This window comes from Leptidea sinapis, chromosome 22 (genome assembly GCF_905404315.1).
Source record: "Leptidea sinapis chromosome 22, ilLepSina1.1, whole genome shotgun sequence".
In the NCBI taxonomy this organism is placed as follows: domain Eukaryota; kingdom Metazoa; phylum Arthropoda; class Insecta; order Lepidoptera; family Pieridae; genus Leptidea; species Leptidea sinapis.
The window spans coordinates 512,531-535,570 of record NC_066286.1 but is presented as its reverse complement, the minus strand read 5'-3'; the positions used below and the strand labels follow the sequence as shown (position 1 = coordinate 535,570).

General features: G+C 34.5%; 3 long non-coding RNA genes across 7 annotated transcripts in view; 1 reads left to right on the top strand and 2 right to left on the bottom strand.

The window, feature by feature from the left end:
* The window catches only part of LOC126971041 (uncharacterized), an 80,141-nt gene extending 75,794 nt beyond the window's left edge, over positions 1-4,347 (bottom strand). The window contains exons 1-3 of one of the 2 annotated variants that reach the window (XR_007730789.1): positions 4,227-4,347; positions 3,325-3,454; positions 594-847 (exon numbers count right to left, since the gene is read on the bottom strand). This is a non-coding gene — a long non-coding RNA (uncharacterized LOC126971041). Of the gene's footprint in view, positions 1-593; positions 848-3,324; positions 3,455-4,226 lie in introns of those variants that run through there. The other variant, XR_007730790.1, reaches the window with a different exon arrangement.
* The window catches only part of LOC126971031 (uncharacterized), a 161,730-nt gene that overhangs the window by 125,084 nt on the left and 13,606 nt on the right, over positions 1-23,040 (top strand). The window lies entirely within an intron of this gene.
* On the bottom strand, positions 8,105-17,366 carry LOC126971048 (uncharacterized). 2 transcript variants are annotated; one of them, XR_007730800.1, is made up of 3 exons: positions 17,156-17,366; positions 11,450-11,534; positions 8,105-9,132 (listed from the first exon to the last, which is right to left on the bottom strand). It is a non-coding gene; the product is annotated as an uncharacterized LOC126971048 (long non-coding RNA). The 2 variants fall into 2 exon arrangements; XR_007730799.1 differs by lacking the exon at positions 8,105-9,132 and adding an exon at positions 9,139-9,766.

Genomic DNA, 23,040 nt, shown 5'->3' with positions numbered 1-23,040 from the left:
GCCGAAGACGGCAAGCGTCGCATATATGTTGGTCTGTCAGTGAGTCATACATCTTTGTGTCGTTTGGTGTCGAGACACATGGCCCGTGGTGCCCAGAGGCGCGGAGAATGTTCAAAATACTGTCTTCGCACCTCAATAAGGCTATTAGAAACCCAAGCGCTGGCAGCTATCTCGTTCAACGGATAACGTGCCAGTATTCTTGGTACGCTTCCACGTTATGATAGTTTTAATTACATGTAGTCATAGTATTGTAAATATAGTCATAAAACTTGTTTTTTTTATTTTTTTTATGAAAATAAGAGACGAGACGAGCGGCACGTTCAGCTGATGGTAATTGATACGCCCTGCCCATTACAGTGCAGTGCCACTAAGGATTCTTGAAAAACCCAAAAATTCTGAGCGGCACTACAACTGCGCTCGTCACCTTGACACGTAAGATGTTAAGTCTCATTTGCCCAGTAATTTCACTAGATACGGCGCCCTTCATACCGAAACACATTACTCCTTCACGGCAGAAATAGGCGCCGTTGTGGTACCCACAATCTAGCCAGCATCCTGTGAAAAGGAGCCTCCCACTGAATAATATTTGACAATAATGTTTAAATGCCTCATTTATTTATTGGAATTAATAGTTTTGAATTTAATTAGAATATAACATGGTCATCCGTGTCAATATGTCTAACTTAAAGTGTCTGACTTATTTGCTTCATGATGAATTCTCCTTGCTGTTTACTGCTTCTCAGTAGTAGTAGTAGTAGAATTATGATTGTTATCAGGCAAACCAGGAGGGCGATGATGATTATCGCAGAATCCTCGGTGAAAAAATTCTCTACCGCGACATTTCATGCTAAAACATAATAAATAATTAATATTCACAAAATTAATATTTAGCCTGTCGAGTTTAAGTTAACGAACAAATTTTTACTAGTTATTAAAATGTCCGCATGTTTGTGTTAATGTTAATTAATTACAATGTTAAGAATAAGTTACCGGCACAATCCTTAAAGGACAATTATTTTTATTCGAATCATAGTTATAATGACAATATATCTTCAGAACGGTAGACGGGTAATTAACAAAATGTAAATTAATACGCAACAACACAAGCGTTATAAGTATTAGCGGTTCGTCGAGCTGTATGTGAACGCGCATTGACATGCATTAACGTAAAATAAAACGTAAAAAAATAAATAAACGGAGCCAAAGGTTTGTGCAAATGGATGGACTGAATGATGATGGAGATGGACAAAATATTCTCAAGATAATTTTCAGCGCTCATGTTTCCATTAACAAAAACGAGCTCAGTTCGCCTGTTCTTCATAATACCCACCCATACCATAACTGTTGAGCCGCTGTATGGATGAACTTCCTGAATACACCTGAGCCTTTCAGTATTTCCGTGCCGACGGTACACTCGCACCCTTCAAACCAGGCCTAAACCCGAATTGCGACTCATCCCCAGGATGAGTTCTATGTTCTGCGTTCTCTACACCATACATTTCGACGAGCGCGATTTCCGTGACGTATCAGTGGGCACCTAATTGGACGTCGAGCTCGTAGGCCGTACTCATGCAGTCAATTTCGCACTATTTGGGTACTTACATCAACACCATTTGAATTTTGTTGCCTCAATCTTATCTCTCGTGCGGTTTACATATATTTGTAATATCATGCATGTTGCTTAGACTTTTTTTATGTGTATATTATAGTACAATACAGTAAGCTGCATAAATCCACACATACCGTAAAAAATAATTATGCGAGCATTTTATTAGCTATTTTATAAAAAAATATAAGAACTTTAATTAAAAAATATAAGTAATAAAAAAATCATGAAGCAGACTTCCCGGTGACAGGATCATCCAGCCACCACAAGTAGCACCCGTTCACGAGCGTAATTTTCTTGCGCATTGAGGCATACCAACTTTATCGAAAGGGTGGTATTTGTTTGATTTTCAATAAGTAATATCATATCCTATTTTGAAAAAAAAAAAAAAGAATTTGAATTTGAGGAAGACGTGCACCAAAAAACACAAGGTTTCAATCAAGATTGCTGTAGAAGAAGACAGGCGGATGACTCTTCACTCATATTCAAAGTGAAAAAGAGCCAAATGTACAATTAATGCTCTATCTGACATCGTGCACTGGTTTAATGCCAATAACTTATTGCCAAGATGTCAAAAATGTAGATGCGAATATTTTATTAAACGGAGAGAGAGGTGGTAAATCTGGTGGAATCTGCTATACTTCTTGGCATTGCTCTTGATACCAAATTGCAATGGGGTGCCGATATTGAATGATTATATTTTATTAATAGGCTCAGTTCTGCACTATATGCAGTAAAAAAAGTAGACAGTTTACTGACATAGATACGGCATGACTAGCATACTTAAGTAATTTTCATAGAATTATGTCCTATGGTAGTTATATTATTGGGGGGCAGTGCAGCCAATATTAATACCGTCTTAATGCTGCAGAAGTGGTCTATTTTGAATGGGTTGTAGCTTTTTGTGTAATAAGTGATTTTGAAACCTATTTTGAACATAAGTAGTCAATTTTGAATGGGTTGTAGTTTTTTGTGTTATTAGTGAATTTTAATCCTATTTTGAATAAAAATATTTGAATTTTAATTTGACTACATGATTGGTGATACACCCACGCTTCCAGGACCTTTTACGAAGGAAATACCTAAAAGGCTGTTATTCTCATTAAAAATACTAACCTTAGTATGATTATTCAAATAAAGATTATAAAATTGTATCAAGATGTACTATTTTTGTGTATAAAGGGGTCTCCTGATTATAAGTGGTCACCACCGCCTACAATCATTTGTAACAACTATTGCAATCTCAGGAGGGTTGGTTTTAAGTGGTATTATGTTCATAATATTTTCATAAGTTTACAGCTCTTCATCAGTATGTAGATACGTATTATTAACCGACTTCAAAAACGAGGAGGTTCTCGATTCGATCGGTATTTTTTTTATGTTTGTACACGATTCCGATTTTCGTAATTCTTCTTTAGTTCGATGAGGGTTCGATGCCATTTGGTCCCATAAAAATTTAAGATATAGACTGGCCCATTAGTTTTCATTTAATGAACATCTTTTATGAAAATTTTTGTTCATCTGGATGATGTAATTGTTTTCTGTGTACGATTTTTTTAGGAGATTTCATTCAGATTGATTATACATTATTATTATTAACTGACACTAAAAAGTAAAAAACTACTTATACTATTATTTGTATGTGCTACATATTTATCAATATATAGATACGTATTAACTTTATCTTTACCATAAATAAGATTAATTAGAATACTTACACACATAAGTTGCGATAAGTACTTCCATCTCTGCTGCAAACAGGCTGGTATGCACGTGGGCATATAAATTTACAGAGCCTCAGTGGTAGTGTATTTGCCCAAGGAACAATTACTAAAATCGATGTAATAACTGAAATAAAGATTTTTATATGTTATATTATATGAGTAATCATTTATCTATTATACTTATATTCCTTCATATTAATATTATTACCATATTCAATATCTTTATAAAACAAATCTTATAATTATATTTACAATACTATGATTACATAAAATTAAAATTATTATTACGGGGAAGCGTAACAGGAATACTGGCAGCATTTTCGCGTTGGATAGCTAGGCTGATCCGTTGACCGAAATAGCTGCCAGCGCTTGGCTTGCCAGTAGCTCTATTGAGGCGTGAAGATTGTACTTTGTACATTCTTCGCGTCTCTGAGCCCCACGGGCCAAGAGTTTCTGACTCTTGAGACTCATTGAGAACGACATATTTGCGACACTTGCTGTCTTACGCAGCCAAAGACATTTACTTCTTTTTTTTCATTATGTAATATATAAAAAAGTACCAAAATCATGATAAATTCATCAAAATTTATAATTATTTGAATTTCAAAGTTTCATCGGCCGTATTGTGAAATGAGAGAATATGGACTGAAAACACACATTATTATGAACACAACAACGTCTGTCGGGTCAGATAATAAAGATATGATGCGACCATTTTATAAGCATTTGAATAATTAATACGAAAAAAACAGTTCTCGACTGGCACGAGCATGACGCTTGGACCAGACAGCACATGCTCGACGATATTTATAACATTAATTTTTGTGGAAATAAAAAAACGAAAATGGTTTTAAAGATATTGCTCCAACGGCGGAAAAAAATTTAATGATACTTACATAATAATACCCTCATGGCTTATGAGCCATAGATATAACTTCTCCTCCTGACTTGAAATACAATGAAGAAACTTCTAGATGAGTATAAGACTTATAAACCTACTTCACTAGCCTTATATAGATACCGCTTTAGTAGGTAATTATATCTTTAATTGGTTTTTCGAAAGTCATTATTATAATTTTATATTTATCAGTAACTTATTATTATTCATTCACCTTATCGGGCCTTGAAAATACAATATTTTTTAAGTTAAAATGGTACTGATACTAAATTTAGTATAGTAAAGAATTCGTTGATTAAGTTCAACTTTTACAAAAGTGATCTATTTTTGTTGATGCCAAATTTTGGATCTATGATCAGTAGCAGCCGAATTCACATGAGTGTATTCAGCTCGGGCATAGCTCTTGCCAGATGTATTCAAACTAGAGATATCGTAGAGAGTTGCAGGAGCAGTGGAGTTTCATTTTAGAGAAATACAATCAGCCGACGATCAAGTCAGTAGGATATTGAACATAATTAATGGTGTGCGGAATCGATTATCAAGATGATTGTTTGCAATCGATTATCAGTCAGATAATCGTTTACAATCGATTATTGGGGGTAAGCTGTAGTGGTGGGTGCTAAAAGTTATAACAATTAATATTAACTGTTAACCAGAAAATTACAATAACAATGTTATTAATAAATACTCTAAAAGACTTTTAGTTAAATTTTGGTTATTAAATTAATTCTCTATTTTTTCTAATTCCTAAGTAGTTGCTTAGTATTAGTGTGGAATGGTCATTTTTAGATTTAAATTTTCTATTTTATTGTTTTATTGCACCTTTGTACTTAGCAATAAGTATTGTTTTCAAAAGGTTGTAAATAAAGGGATTGAGAAAAAACAGATGTTTTAGTTAAAATCCCACTTACGATTGCTTTAGCAGTAATTGATCTTACACTGGAATCCCTTGATAATAATGAGTGGAAAGTATTAGTCGACTGTGTGGCACTTCTAAAAAATATTGAAGAAATTACAGAACAACTATCCGGAGAAAAATATCCTACCATGGGAATGGTAATTCCATTAATTCGAGGACTGCAGTATAACTTAAATGCAACCAATACCGAAACACTAACTGGAGGTCGAGTGAAAGGAACATTATTAGAAGTCCTACAAAGACGACTTGGCTCACTAGAAAGCAACAAACATGTGGCAATAGCTTGTCTGCTGGATCCACGTTTTAAAAAACTTGCATTCGGTACGGACAGTAATGCAGCGTATGCCCAACAACGTTGTCTTGAAGAACTTACTTATCTGAGAAACAGCACTCCAGGGACTAGTGAGCTAATAATTACGCAGCCACAGCAACTCGAGCAAGTTACTACAAAACCATCGATCTGGGATCATTTTGAGCAGAAGAAGTCAAATTTTATCGCAACAACTGCATCTTCAACTGAAAATATAATAACATTACGACAATACTTAGAATTGCCACTACTTGGAAGGACAAGCAATCCTCTATTGTATTGGAAGAGCATGAAAACAAATAACCCGCATCTGTACAAATTACATCAGAAATATTCGTGCATCCCAGCCGCCTCCGTTCCCTCGGAGAGAATTTTCTCTAAAGCTGGTCAGTTGACAAATTTAACGAGGAACAGCCTGCTGCCAAAGCATCTTGATTACATAATTTTTTTAAATGCTAACTGGACACTGATTGGAAATTGATTCATGAGTTTGATTTTTTTTTTAATTTTTTTGATTAATAATCAATTATTAATCAATTAATTATTGATCGCTTATTGATTAATCGATTAGATAAATTAATCGAATCGGCACACCATTAAACATAATGGAACAGGCGTAAGCTTTTGATAAAGTGAGACGCGAACGAAGTATCATATCAAAGAAACTATCACTTTTCCTATTAGTTTGTATAATAATTCTCGAATCATATCCTACACATAGAATATTTTGAATTAGAAATGATAATGACATCTGAGAAGTGAAAGAAGTACAAGCTGGAGTAACACAGGGAATAATCTTAGGTCTGTTTCTCTTTGTATTATACAGCTGTAAAATTTTAGAGCTATACAACTATACCATTGCAATTTTGCAGATAAATCTGTATTGTAAAGAGTATACAAAAAAACCCTAAAATATCTATAATAGATATACACTGGCCTGCAAAAGTAAGTATCACACTTTTCATTTTTTTTTTATAACTATAGAAGGTAGAGATCTAAGATTAAAAACGTTTTGTTGCAAATTTTATAGGCTTTAATTCTTAGAAACTAAAATTATACATTGGTAATATTTTTAACTTAAAAAAGATAAAACAATGAAAATAGACATTTTTAGTTTAGTGTAAAAAAATTCAACTAAAATGTATTACATGTTATTTAATTTTTAATAACTGGTATTGCCTCCTCGAGCTCTGATTACAGCTTCGAGCCAGTTTGGCATACTGAACACTAGGTTTCGGAGCCGATGTTGGGGAATATTCTCCCATTCTTCTACCAGGGCCTGCTTTAGTGCCCTGAGGGTAGTAGGTGGTGGTTTGCGATTTCTGACTAGCCTCCCAAGCTCAACCCAGGCGTGTTCAATCGGGTTGAGATCAGGACTTCTTGATGGCCAAGCCATCACGCTGATACCGACCTCCTGAATATACTCTTGTACGATATGAGCCGTGTGTGGCCGGGCATTATCATGCATCAGCATCGATCCATCACCCATATTTGCTAAATACGGCCCTGCATACTCATTGAGAATCTCTTGAGCATATCTTTGCCCAGTGAGGGTGCCATTTTCTATGACTACTAGCTCTGTGCCACCTTCTGAAGATATGCCAGCCCATACATGTACACTGCCTCCACCGTATTGGACTCTTTCTGAGATGCCGGCTTGAAGGTATCGCTCACCAGGTCGCCTGTAAACACTTCGCTTTCCGTCAGAAGTGTAAAGGGAGAATCGAGACCCATCTGCAAACAAAATTCTTGACCAATCTTGTTCATCCCACTGCATGTGTTCACGGGCGTATCGCAGTCTCGCTACTCTATGCTGTCTCTCTAGTTTTAGGCCACTCGCTGGTCTTCAGGGTTTCAAATTTGCTTCAGAAAGTCTTCTTCTCACTGTACTGTCACTAATGTAGTCCCTCCGAGTCTGAAGTAGCTGTTGCTGGACTTCAACTGCATTTTGGTGGCGATTTCTTAACACAGTGGAAATAATATAACGATCTTCTCGGGCACTGGTACACCTGGGTCTGCCATTACAAGGTCTCCTCAGATGGTGTCCAGTTTCTTCGTACCTTCGCTTTACCTTCTGGACCGTTCGTATCGTCACACCCACCATTCTTGCAGTGCGACCCATACTGATGCCTAGTTCGAGAGAAGCCATGATCCTAGCACATTCTTCAACTGAAAGAGGCATGATAAATAAACGTTATTGCTTTTTAGCATAAATTTTTAAAACAAGACCCATCGATCTTGAAAAAAAATTAAAACAGAAAGAAAAATGTGAATGGTAAAATTGTAATTCGGAAACGTCCACTTTGAAAAAGGAATGGTTTTGTTTTTGAAGTTTTTTTTCAGCTAATTCTTAAAAGAAGGTTACCGACTATAAAGTTTTTATGTACAAAATTAAATTCTCTTTGGAGTCCTTTTTATTTCGAAAGTATATCTTGTGAACTTAAAACGTTATCCCAATTTTAAAAGTGTGATACTTACTTTTGAAGGCCAGTGTAGTTTGCTGAATGCTGAATTTAAAGGAAATTATTATATCAAATTTATATTATTAATGATTACAACGAGAATTATATAATATAACTCTCATTTGTAATCATATCAAGGTTCTGTTACATTTTTAAAGTGGAAAACAACAAAATAATAAACCAAATTATATAAAATAACATATTTATTAAACTCACTTGAAAATGGTCTCCACAACAATATAAACAAGTTAATGGGATACTTCATCTCTTCTCAGGGTTGGTGCATTTAAATAGCCGAAATATTTTGCCAATAAGAAAGTTCTTATCCATAATTTAATGTGCATGGTAACTCTTAGGATGTCAAAACTCAAATTTAAGTATTGTCAAAAATCATGCATATACCCTATTGTCACTAATTATTTGTTTTTAATTAATATGATTACAAAACTGTAACTGGTTCTAAATTTTATTTGAAATTTGTATTTTTTGTTTAATTTAAATTGCGTTTTATTTATAATTAATTTCATGGAAATTTTAAAGAACGCCCTTTAATTTTAGTTTGAATACGTAAGTCCGCCGAAATATGTTCGTAGTTGCTATGCATTGCTGAAGAGTTAGGAAAGCGTTTGTGTTTTTTATATAATCTGCAATTATTGATTTGCAAATATGATAATTGTGTCATAACGTCTTTTTTGTTTAAAAGGCATTTTAGTGGAAAAAAATCTCAAGAAAATATTTAAATGAATTAGTTTCTCGTCTCGCGTTTTATAATCTAGATCGGTAATTATTGTTTTAATCGGTTATACGACTCAAAAAAGACTTAAATTGATACTTTTTTAAATAATTTTTTGCCGTTGCATTTTTAAATTATTTTAATTCAAAAATTGTTCACTTTTGCAAAATGCATAACCCCTTATACAAATTATTATAAGGTTAAAGTTATATAGTAAGCAGTGTTGAATGAATTAATTGAAATAAAGAACACGTCACTGTGTCACGCAGCTGTCAAAAACTCAAGTGTCACTACGCTATGATCTGTAATTATTTTCCCGCTATAAAATCCCGCTCTGTCTGCCTCTGTAGTAATCTCTTATTTTTGATTGTCTCAGCACTACCAAAAATACTTTCAGGTGCGGTTCAGGTTGATATCGGCTGCCGCTTTCCCTGGTTTACTTCTCATTTCCTGTTTGGCAGATCCCGGGGCGAATCGAACCTAAGAAAAATGGGTTTAAGGTTATTCTATCGGTACAAAAAATTATTGTTAACATTATGTTGAACGGTCCAAGAATAGACCCTTGTGGTACCCCATATTGCAAGGAGTCCCAAGAGATCTCCGACCATTCAAGTCCACTCTCTGAATGCTATTGTTTTAATATGAAGATCGAGCGCAGATTCTTTAATGTCACAGTGACGGCATAGTGACAGATAATCAGTATTTAATTTATGAAATAGTTTTGATAGCTTTTGAACCGATTCGAGATCTTGAGCTTGGTTTATGTTGGGCTTATGAAGAAATATAGTTTACATTTTTTTCATGGTTATAAATTGGAAATTGGAACGACGAAGTTATTTTATTAAAGCGTTTTTTAAATATACAAATAATTGTATTACTTCTTCATTTATTTATTGCTACAAACAGTTTTGAATTTCATAATAATAATATAACTAGGTGATCCCTTTCAATACTTCATACAAAAATTGATTGTCTTTTTATTTTATTCATGATGGATTCTCCTTTCTATTAACAGCTGTTTCACAGACTTTGATTGTTATCAGACGAACAAGAAGGTGGATGACGAGGGCGGCAGGGTCCTAGGTGACAAAGTGTTCTACGGGAACACTTCATGCTAAAACGTTATAAATAATTATTATTAATTAAATAATATTTAATTAATAGTAAGTGGTCATTAGCATACAATAAAAATAAGTAATACGTTACAAAACTCTATTTTACGTTTATCTCACGACCCACTTATCGGGACACGGGCTACTAATTATAAATAATATTAATATATAATCAACCTAAAAGAATACACATAAAAAGCCATACACAAGACAAAATTACATCATCCACGTAAACATGAATGTTCATAAAATGAAAACTACTGGGCAAAATTATGAGGAATTTTTATGGGACCAAATAGTAACTACTCCACCTATTAATTATTCCTATAACCATTAAACTAAAGTAGAATTATACTACATCACAATGTACACACATAAGAACTTACCAATCGAATTGAGAACCTCCTCCATTTTGAAGTCGGTTATAAAGGCTTTCATTCTCATTAAAACTACTATCCGTGGTATGATTACTCAAAGAACGATTATAAAAATGTATTAACATTATGTTGTTGTAATCTATTACTAAGTGCTTAAATCAATTTACTTTCCGCTATGTGAGTCAGTCATTATTTATTGCATAAAAGTTTGGGGACAAATTTTCGGAACAACTGGCGCAATATTACGTATCTAAATAGTCATATAATTTTATAAATAAACATATCGATATATTAGACCTAAATAAAATGAGCTAATATAAAGGAAATGAACTTAAAAATGAAAATAACAGATTAGGAATAAACTGAAAATATTTTGTTTTCTCGTATTTAATTTGTTCTACCTACATGTACTACAAACAACACACACATTCACACACACTCAAACATACAGTTCTTACATGTTTTACTTTTTTTACTTTCTTTTAAATGTAGTATTTATTTAATTAATGTAGTTATTTCATTAAATTGTTATTTTTAGAGTATCCTCAAAATTTGTCATTGAGATGTCAAACGATGACTGCCAAGTTTTTTTTATGAAAATAAGTGACGAGACGAGCAGGACATTCAGCTGATGGTAATTGACACGCCCTGCCTTTTACAGTGCAGTGCCGCTCAAGATTATTAAAAAACACAAAAATTCTGAGTGGCAGTACATCTGCGCTCGTAACCTTGAGACATAAGATGACAAGTCTCATTTGCACAGTAATTTCACTAGCTACGGCGCCCTTCAGACCGAAACACAACATTGCTTACACATTACCGCTTCATGGCAGGAATAGGCAACGTTGTGGTACCCATAATCTAGCCGGCATCCTGTGCAAAGGAGCCTCCCACTGGTTAAATGTTAAATGGTTTATTCTTAATCAAAGCTTAATTTGATTTGACGATACAGGTTTCGACTAGTGAGGCGATTCAATGACAATCACAATGTAGTCACAATACATATAAGCTTGTAAAAGATTGATTTATATAAATAATTTTATTTTAACCTTTTTTTGTTTATGAAGGAGTCTTCTGATAATATTGGTGGTGATAATGATAGTGGTCACCGTCGCCCATAATCATTTGAAATAACTACTGCAATATCAGGAGTGTTGGTGGCGTTTTAAGTAATGTTATGTTCTTTATATAGTTCATAATATTTTCATAACTTCAAAGCTCTTCATTAATATGTAGGATATGTATTAACTTTACCATAAATAAGATTAATTAGAATACTTACACACATAAGTTGCGATAAGTACTTACATTACTTATTGTGTACACAGAAAGTTACACAATTTCAGTGGTAGTGTATTTGCCCAAGCAACAATTACTAAAATTGATGTAATAACTGAAAAGAAGATTTAATGCCATATTATATAAAAAGGCCATATTATAAAATCATTTATGTAATATTATATATTATAAAAGGATAACTCTATTGCTTTATATTAATTTTTGCCTCGAGACAGATAAAACGCTTTTACATCAACTAACACTAATGCAAAAGTTTGCAGCACCTTTGAAATATGCACCTTACTTCCAAGTGATGTTTTCAATCACCATGACAGGATATTAAGCGAATTAATGAAAATACTGTTCTAGCCAGCAATGAGTGGCGAACACAACAGTTCAATATGTTATGCGGTGTTAGGAGAACCAATAGGAACTGGAATACTAACCAAACTGAACCAGTTTTGATCAAACTTATAAAGTTCCCTTATTTTGAAGATACTTTATCCTACTTTGACATACATGGTTAGATAAATGAAAATACATACATATATAATATATTAGAATAAAATATTCGAATATTGTGTATTTTTAACAATATAACATACAGACGTATCGTTTAGATTTTATTATTGTTATTACTTATATGTAATTTATAAATGATTTAAAATTTCTTGATTATTATTTTATTAACTCTCAGTCTACTCTATCAATCAATCAATCACAAGTTCAATCGTTCACAAGTCTTGCGAAATGGCATCTAGGCGAAAAGAGGAGTGGTATCGATCATGGGTCAAAGTTTGGTACCCATCTATGGAAAATCCAGTGAACTTAATAACAAAAAAATTTAGGCAGGTGCCGTAAAAGTGTAATTGCTGCGGCAAATAAAAGCACGTTAGCAGAATTTAGCTACATATTGACACGCGTTCCTTTAAAATTCGTGTATTTTGCTCTGTCACCAAGTCTGTCGAGCTCGCTTTATTCTATAGTACCTGGATGTACAAGGCACCTCTTATCACGTGCCCAGGGTAGGCCAGAAAATGTACTATATATTGTTGACAGTGATAGGTGGACAGGGTGAAAACGACTCTAAAAGGCGATGTCTCCCTAGCGTCGACACAGTTCACAGTTGGCACAGTTCGATCCAGGCAGGCAACGCGAGCACACGTGCCGCGTTATCAGTCCTTTTTCGAATATTTTAATACCTGCGTTTCGCACTATCTACTCAGGCTACCTGTAGTTGGGCCAGTTACTGTTATCGCGCGCTATTGTTCGGGATTCCTAGAATTTCGCACCTGCTCCGTTCCTTCGTAGAACGTAGCTTGTTATTATCAGTGTTAGCTACCCGATTTCGCGATCGAGATATTTAGCATTAGTGTCTGTGATTCGTAATTCTGCACGCTAATCGTGTGTTGTGTGTTCCAGTTCGTGCCGTGTGTATCTTCTCCTCGGGGGTCTGCACAGCGTGCATCGGGGTTCCGGCCCAGCCAGTCTACATACAGTAAAGCTAAGTTTAAGGTTTAATGATTATTATTAATTTATTTTAATATTTCCACAATTCTTATTATTTTTCATATTACTATTAATGTACAAGTGTACAACTAAACTATAGTTGTCCACTTTATTACTATATTCCCCCTCTGCCTGACTCGGGCAGGGCCCACTCAATTTTATTTAAGTCATGTCAACCATGGATTCTCCAATGGTTCTCGACGAGGGTTTTTTCAGCGCACTCATAGATAGGTTAGTCACGGATATGACTCCGTTAATAACCGAAATGATAGAGAGGGCAGTGGATGCCGCTTTTAAAGCGAAATCCAAAAAATATAACGGTTCGTCATCGGATTCCTCGTCGGAACCCGGAATGGATATAGTAAAAATTTCCGACAATAGTTCCGTGGCCTCGGTCAAAGAGAGGAAAGTGATCACCAAATCGGCCCCGAAGATGCAACCGCATCGCCTAAACCTGCCACCAGAGGTCAGGGCCTTACGTACACAGAAAAACAGAGCCACTAGAGCTTACGATAGGTATCCATCGGACGAGAATAGGCGCCACCTCCGCTACCTACAGCGGGAGGTACGGACACGTATCGCGGAACTCCGCGGCGAACGTTGAGACCGCGTGGATTTGTTCCTGTTTCGTCGCGGGTTTTCGTCCCATATTCCTGCTTCGTCCCACGTTGAATTTTATTCCTGTTTCGTCTCACTTTTAAAAATGTTATTTTAGTACAGCCAAAAAAAATATGAATTACAACAATTATTTAGATAGATATAGAGATATATATAAGAGCAATAGTTTACACGAGAACAAACGATGGCATAAAAGGAGTTCATAAACCTATTACAGGATATTATGTTCTTGCAGATTGCGGCACAGCAATCTTAGGTTGTCTCAAAAGTAGAACGATAAAACTTGGCACAAAAATATAACGGACCAAGTACATTGTAAATTTATCTTGATTCCGAAGTCCATGCATCAAGATGAAGGTGGAGAAAGCGGTAGATAAAAGTTAGGATTTTAAACATAAGTAAATAAGCATATGCTTGTATTGAGTACTAACTTGTTGAGCTCATTAATAATATTTATCGTCAAAAATAAGATTTTTAAAATATTTAATAAAATAGAAACAGGAATAAAATCTGGGTCGAAAAAAGAATTTTTTGTGTGGCGCGAAACAGGAACAAATCACCGCTTGCTCGGCAACATGTGGCCTTCCGGAAACTGCCTCGCGCGTTCAAACAGGGTTCCTGTTCCCACAGTCATGCCTCCATTGGATAGACCCCTTGGGACTGAGCTGCTGGGCTGTTACATGTCTGTCTCAGTTTGATAAATGTCATTATAATTATATAATTTAAATATTAATATTTTTTCTGTTTTTTAATCAATTTTAATAAGAATAATAATTAGGAGATATGTAAATTGAAACAAAATTGTAAGTAGAGGCACTTAGTAAGTATTGCATAATATGTAGATGAACATTGTTTTGTTATTCGGTAGATTTCTCGTGACAGGCATCGTCATGCTTGCTTAAATGCCTCTACTTGTGGCGGTGACGTGGAGCGGGTCGTTCCCTTCCCTAAAATATGGTCGAGTGAGGCGATGGCTGGTTCATGCGTCATGCTCGTGTACGGGTGCTACTCGTGGTGGCTGGATGATCTTGTTACCGGGAGGTCTGCTTGATGTGTTTTTTTTTATCATTATTTCCTTTAAAGTTAAAGTTATTATATATTTTATTTTATGAAATGCTCACATAATGCCTCTATTTGTTTACGGTATGTGTGGATTGATGCATCTACTATACTCAATAACTCTTGTGTTTATAAGTATTAATTTACTTTTTTTTTCTTTTTTGACTTACTCGTGTAAGCCTTTCAGTTTTTACATTTGAGTATTTTTGTTGCGTCACTTTGCATATATTGTAATTGAAACGATTTGTAAAACAATTAAAATGTAAATCTTGACAGAGTGGCAATGAGTTTCTTGCTACTTCTTCTCATTAGCTCAACCCTTAACGAAGTAGCGGTAAATTCAATACGAAAAAATATTTTTATATTTTGACTTTCATAAGTGTCATTTCCGTGACCTACATGAATAAAGTGTATTTGAATTTAAAGAGCTTCACTCCAAGAAGGCCCCGGGGCCCGATACTATAAATGTCATGTCTATGATTTATGTAATGTATAATCTGTGTTCCTTAAGATCACTGAAAAAATAAAAACAGGGAAAAGAACGTATATTTATACCACAAAAAGAGAAACTTTAATTAAAATATTAAAAGAAGAAAAGATATCATGCGATGAGAACGACACCGTTGCCCAATTAAGAAAGAAACTAAGTGAATTTTACCAAAATAAAAAACCAAAATTGACGTCGAATTACGATATAAAATCTTTTGATGGAGAAGGCTGGCTCGTATTTGAGCAACAATTGGAATGCATCCTTACATTCAACGATGTTCCTCAGAAAAAAAAAATGGCGCTCCTCATATCCTAAACCTTTGGCGTGAGCCAAAGGTTTTTGAAAAGTTAACCTTGTTATGTTCACTGAAGAAACCAACACAATTATCATATGATGACCTATGTGAGAAGTTGAAGAAGCACTATGACAGTACAAGATCAACAATATTAGAGAGAGCGGAATTTCGGGGAGAAACGAATTTTCGTCAGAAAATGTTGAAGATTATGTGATGGTTTTAAGAAAATTAGCAAAGAAATGTAAATTTCAAGATGAAGATGATCAGATAAAGGAAAAATTTATAGAAGGAGTGTCATCAAAACTAATTAAATTTGAACTGTTAAAAAATGGAGCAATATTAAGTTTGATACAAGTAATAGAAGTGGCGAAAACAGTGGAAGCAGCTTATTTACATGCAAACAAAGAAGAATCTTCTACAAACACATATTTGGTAAAACTACAAACGAACTACAGAGGAAATACAAATAAGAAACTGAGCCAGAAAACAAGGAACATTAGCAACAACAAAAGGTGTTATTGCTGTGGAAAAATAAATCATTTCAGAGCAGACTGTACATTGAATACAAAATACTGCTCAGAATGTGGACTTCAAGGTCATATTTACAAAATGTGTTCCAAACGGCGAGGAATTAAGCAAATTAAAGTTCTGGATGTGCAGGAAGAAAGCAATTCAGAGGATAATGATATTGTAACCTCTGTAAAGGATTTGTATGTAGACTATGATACATTTTCATTTAGAGTAAGTAGAATACCACCACAAATGGTTGAGATTGAAGTAGAAAAACAAAAAAGTAATGGTTAGGGATTACAGAAAAGGAAAGAAACCTTGGATATCCGGAGTGATCTTAGCAGAATCTATCCCAGGTTTAACTTACATTATTGATGTGGAGGGTCTGTCATGGAAAAGACATATAGACCAAATAATGGCATGTAGTGAAAATTTAGGGGAATAGGTGTATTATTAAATAATATATTTTATAGTTATGTTGTAATAATAAACACAAGTATTCCTTGTGTTTATTATTAAACGATACCAAGACATGCTGTAATGAATTATTGTTAACTGGTCAATAGAACTTGTGTTAGTTTTGATGGCTCGAGTGGTAGTAAGTAGGTAGTATTTAAGTTATTTATAATATGATAGGATTGGTTGTTACAATTTTTAGTTTGCGTTATATAACTGCATTATTACTAGTTATAAGGGTCATATGATGTTATACTATGTGGATGGCTTAAAACTTGTATACTTAGTTTAATTTTAAAGTAAGGTTTAGCTTGATAAATCTTGTGTGTTTCACTATTATAGTGTGGGAGAGTGTCATGTCTATGATTTATGTAATGTATAATCTGTGTTCCTTTTGGCCTGAGACGGCTTGCGAGTTACGCGTGTGTTAAGAAATAAATAAATAATATCTACGAAATTATGTGGTATTATTTCAAGATATAACAATAAACAATAGGGTTCTTAAAATCCTGCCCTTGACTCTTATTACTTTATTGGTTACCATTATTAATATTATTTTGTCTAATAGCGCGTTCCCCGAACAATGGAAGGAGTCCATTGTTATCGGTATCCCAAAACCCAATAAACCAAAAGGTAATCCGAGTAGCTATAGGCCTATAAGCTTAATAAATTCAATCAGGTACGAAAGACTAATTCTCGCGCGTCTTAATCACTACATCGCGGAGCTTAACCTGATACCTGACATACAGTTTGGGTTCAGAACCGCTAACTCGTGTCCCCAGCAGGCTTACCGACTCACCGAGTACATCCTCATACGGCGTCAATTCCATGCTACCACATCAGCCGTGTCGCGAAGGCCTTCGACAAGGTATGGCACAGGCTCGTGCGCACCATACGAGCCTACTTATAGCTCCTTCCAATATCGAGAAGAGGGCACCCTATCCTCACCCCGACCCATCAGGTCTTGCTTCGAAACTTCCAGATGAGTATTAGACTTGTAAACCAACTTCACTAGCCTTAAATAGGTACCGCATTAGTAAATAATTATAACTACAGTTGGTTTTTCAAAAGTCATTATAATTTTGTTATATTTTATCAGTAACACATTATTATTCAACTTATCGGGCTTCAAAAATATGTTTTTTAAGCAAAAAATGTAGTCGTAAAGCGTTAAATCAATATATTTAGTAAAGAAAGTTATATCTTGATTAAGGGTCATGCCTGTATGACCTGTATGCCAAATATGCACGAAATTCCATAAAAAGGTCCAAAATATGCATACAATTAAACAGGAAAAAATAAAAGTGATATTTTTAAATATTTTATTTTATTTTATAAAGGCTTATACTGACAATCGTATTTGTGAAAAAAACTTTTACAAGATGTACCTACTTAGGTAACAATGAAATTTAAGATTTACCTTTAAAAATATGTACTACTATGTAATGTTCTAAATGTTCTGTAGATCTTAATTAATTTTTTAAGGAGCGTTCTACGTCTACTGAGGTTACTGGGCAGAATTTAAATTTGAGTGCAATGTTTGGGCTTACTATGAAAAGCATGGAACGATGAGCGAGATCAAGCGTAAATATGCATAATTTTTTTTTCTGAAATATGCAACTACCTCTGAAAAGGTACTAAATATGCAAAATCATATGCAATATACATTTGCATATAATCCGGTCTCTACTCTTTAGTTTATCATATTGATAGGCATTCACAGTATGAAGATAAAATTAACCTGTCCTTGGAAAATATTCTTTTTTTTTTTTTATGGAATAGGAGGACAAACGAGCGTACGGGTCACCTGGTGTTAAGTGATCACCGCCGCCCACACTCTCCTGCAACACCAGAGGAATCACAAGAGCGTTGCCGGCCTTTAAGGAAGGTGTACGCGCTTTTCTTGAAGGTACCCATGTCGTATCGTCCCGGAAACACCGCACAAGGAAGCTCATTCCACAGCTTCGTGGTACGAGGAAGAAAGCTCCTTGAAAACCGCACTGTGGAGGACCGCCACACATCCAGATGGTGGGGATGATATCGTAATTTGTGGCGTGTCGTGCGAAGGTGAAATTCGGCGGCAGGAATCAGGTTGAACGAGCTCTTCGGAACACTCCCCGTGATAAATGCGGTAGAAGACACACAATGAAGCGACGTCTCTACGCAACGCCAAGTGATCCAGCCATTAATCTAGTATTATTTATATTTATTACTATATCCAATTTTTTTCTATTATTAATGATTTCAACGAGAATTTTGTAATATAACTCTCTTGATAATCATATCAATGTTAAGGTTCTGTTACATTTTTAAATTAAAACATAATAAAGTAATTACCTCAATTATAAAAAAGTAACTGTAATTAGACGGAGCAGGCAATTAGTATTGACGCTATTCCGTCGAACCATTTTGCTTCATTTAGTCTAATATTATCCATATTTAGAGATATATAAATAAATAGAAGGAAAATATTTCCTATTTTATTTTAATACAATTTACTCGAATACAAATTCAATGAAACAATTCGCATTTAAATACACAGTACAAATGTTCCGCTGAGGATTACAATTCGACCAGGAATTGTTACGAAGAGGATATTATTGAAATACGTGGAATCATTTATAGCATCATACGATTTACACTGTTATATACGTAAAGATGATATGATCCTTACAGAAGAACCCGTGTGTCGGATTTGTAACAAACCACAGACAAAGAACACAAACTAGGTCTACTATAGTTTCTTTTCGCTCTTGGACAAAGAGATCGGACTCTCTTATACCATAATAATATTAATTTACAATAAAAAATTGAAAACACGAGAATGCTTTATGATCATTCAACAAAAAATCCCTACTTAACAAAGTTTCGTCTGTTTTTACAAATTTTATGTCGCCAAATTTTATTATGATTATTATTAAAGACAATTCGATTGAAGTAGAATTTTCAAATCAACCCACACGTGTCTCTAGAGCGCCTCAATAAAGCAAACATACATACATAAATTGATACACACATCCTCGCAGTCGGGGAAAGCAATAGACAGACGAACGAACGTTAAAAAGACTATGGCGATCAGTAATAGTTATTTATGCAACTGTTGTGTAATAAGGGGTATTAAAACACGAATGTGGGTGATAATAGTGTTACATGAGTATTTTAATACCTAATCATCAACAGTTGCATACAAGACTTTATCCACACCCATAATATGAATCCTCTATAAAAGATTCTGAAACAGTTAGCTCACTGCTAACAGTAAAAAAGCCAGTCCTATTAACCACTACGTCATCCAAACGAGTATTATAATTTTGTACTGAATTTCATTATCACTACACTCGTTTGGTTATTAGGACATTGGCTGTTTTAATGTTAGCAATAAGCTTTAGTTTTAGAATCTTTAAAAGAGGATTTAAAGCAATAGGTTGTAGATAAAGTTCGTTTACAACATAGAGTCAGAATATACTAGAGTGAAGATGACCTGACAGCCTGATAATGTGACCACTTATAGTTGGCAATGTGTGCGTTAGTGGTTTAATATGCAAAATACTAAGGCGCTAATGCTAAGCGTGGCTGATTGTTAACAACTTGTAAATTAAGATCGGTTACAGTGACAATAGATTCGCTTAACATTTCTACCTTGCTGCATCTCTGTTAGAGAAAGTCTCCTCTCTCGCACGCTTAGCTTGTTGAATTTTCTCGAAAAGCGCGCAAAAAAAATGCTGGGAGAGTTTTTTGCGCCACTTCTTCTCTCTCAGAGCGCCATTTGTTTCCGAAGCGGCAGTAGTGTCTAGTTTATTAGAAATTACATCTAAAAGAATTCTAAATGAATCAATTTCGAAAAAATAAATGCTTTTATGCCTTTATTGTCGAATGCCAGATATCAATATGATACGGGTGGTGGAATTCGGAATGAATGGGAGAGTTCATAGAGCACGCCACTCGCAAGTATCGTCGCGACAAAGCCATTAAAATTGATACCAAGGAAGCTCTGGTTCGAAAGTCATATTAATCAATGACACCAGTCACTTTAAGCTAACTTATATAATTATTATAGTGGGTGGTAGAAAGTGGACTAGAAACATTTTATATCTATTTATACAAATTTTTGATATACCTATATATTTATATTTTTAAGTAACAGTAATAATTTTAAAATCTTTAAATTTAAATCTAAGCTACTTTGTTGGTCCCCTCCTACAAATTGCCCGAACAGCTCTTTTCTGCTACACAAAAAGTGAAGCAATATCACCAGCATAACCATAATAATATTAGTTTTGGAACTTGTTACAATATTTCGTGGAGGCTTCTTAGCACTGGATGCCGGCTAGATTATGGGTACCACAACGGCGCCTATTTCTGCGGTTATGTGTAAGCATTACTGTGTTTCGGCTGAACGTCATCCTCGTGACGTCCCTTATTTAAAAAAAAATATAATGTGGTGAAATTAACTAAAATAAGCCAATCTTGCAGTTGAGTTTCTAGGACTTATTAGGACTACACAAATAGCCACCTTCTCCAAATAATAATAATCTTGTAGTTTCAATGTCTGTTATGGAATAAATATATTTTGCTGCGTATGCAGCAGAACTTAGTCTGCTCGATAAGCTGTCTTTATGAGGGCCCCATTGGTGTTTGGTATCTAGCGTTATTCGAAGAAAAACAACGATCATATATGGTATCAACTATAATGTTCAATTTCTCATTTTTAGTTTTCTGTACATTGATTGACACTTGTTAAACATCAGGTAAAGTAAATTTCATGCACTTAGTTTTATTACCATTAAGCAATAAGTAATTATCTTCAATCCAATGAACTACTTTAATTAAAGCATTTTTAACATCATAAGAATTTGGTAAACAACGTGGGCCATTCCTTCAACATGGGAGCCCCATTGTAATTTCTAATCCATAGTAATGCGGAGAAATATTACAGAGGTTTTATCACCTTTCCGTATAAAAAAAAAACTCGCATCCACAATTAATAAATTTCTTTTTCTTGCTATTTAACATTAGATCATCTGGTACATCTGTTCACTTTAAATATCAGTGAAGAGTTATTCGCAAACAATACTTCCTTATGCTTCCTATGTAGATAAGCAAGAGAGAACGGTCCAAGAATAGACCCTGGTAGTACCCCCATATTGTGAGGAGTCCCAAAGGATCTCCGTCCATTCAAGTCCACTCTCTGAATTCTATTGTTTTAATAATGCATGTAATACAGATAGTATATGTAGTAATGACGTAGTGACAGATAATCAGGAGGTCTACTCTAATTCAACGAAAAATGAAGTTTCGATTGAAGTTTCGGATGTTTCCTACTACGGTTCCATTCGTTTCGGAGTTTCGTTCCGAACGTCATTGCTTGACATTTCGAATTTATAAACCTACTCTAATTCATTTACATTCCGAATGAATATGAAGATGACAGCTGTTTGTTCGGAATTTTAACGTCAATTTGACGAGACCAAAGATGTTTTTCAAGAATGATATTCGTTTGTGTGTATTTGGTTGCAAATAATCGAGGCTGCTCTACGTGAAGAACATCAAGAAGCAATTAATTTAATATTAGTGAAATTCCCTACTTAAGAGTTTGTAGGAAATTACAGAATGTAAGTGGAAGTGATATTTACAGCAATTTTAATATTTTTAACAAAAAACAACCGAAATCAAAACAATATAATATGCACTAAAAAGTATAAAATAATTGCGTATTTTTTAAAATCTAATTAATTAATATAATTCTAGTTACGATTGTTGTCATTTTTGGAGTCGGTGTCATTTTTTTATTTTGTGATTTTTAGTGAATTCGAAGTACACTAACTAACAATTTGGCTAAATATACTAAATTTTTCAATGCAGCAATGAACGTAAGCGCTTCGTAATTTGATTACAGACAGTAATAAATTCTGCCACAGATTGCACCCTTACTGTAAGTCGTTAAGGAGTCCATTGATATTCGACTACGAAAATTACTTGGCCATAACTATGTTATGGTACATGACTTAAATAACCGGATACCATAAAAAAGATTCGGCCGTTACTTTATCATGGATTCCGTAATCAGAACCTAACTCTCACCAGTTTGAAGTATATCCTTTCCAATAAAAAAAAGAAACATTGAAATCTGAAGTATATCCTTTCCAATAAAAAAAGAATCATCGAAATCGGTTGGCGCGATATTGAGTTATTCGTAAATTTATCATCCACTTTTCTATACGTATGTATACGAAATTTAAGACTTTTATGGTTTTCTCATGGATGCCATTGTCAGATCTGGACCTAATTATAATGGCACCACACGGGGAGCACCAGCTTTCAAATAAAAAAAGAATTATCAAATTCGGTTCACCCAGTCGAAAGTTTTGAGGTAACAAACAATAAAAAAACATACCGACGAATTGAGAACCTCCTCCTTTTTTGAAGTCGGTTAAAAATGAATGTTACATAAGTTATGTATCAGGGGTGGTATTAATATTCCCGAGTTCACCGAGGATTCATTTCCTTTGTAGGAAATTACAAAATTTGTACTCTAGAGTTTGTACCTACTCTAAGTCGGCAATTTCAATAATATTAAATTGATTGCATAAGCGGCGTTGGTTTCTTCAATGTTTTTCACGTAGAGCAAGCCATTTTGCAACAAAATACACACAAACGAAAATCAAAAGGTAACATCTTTGGTTT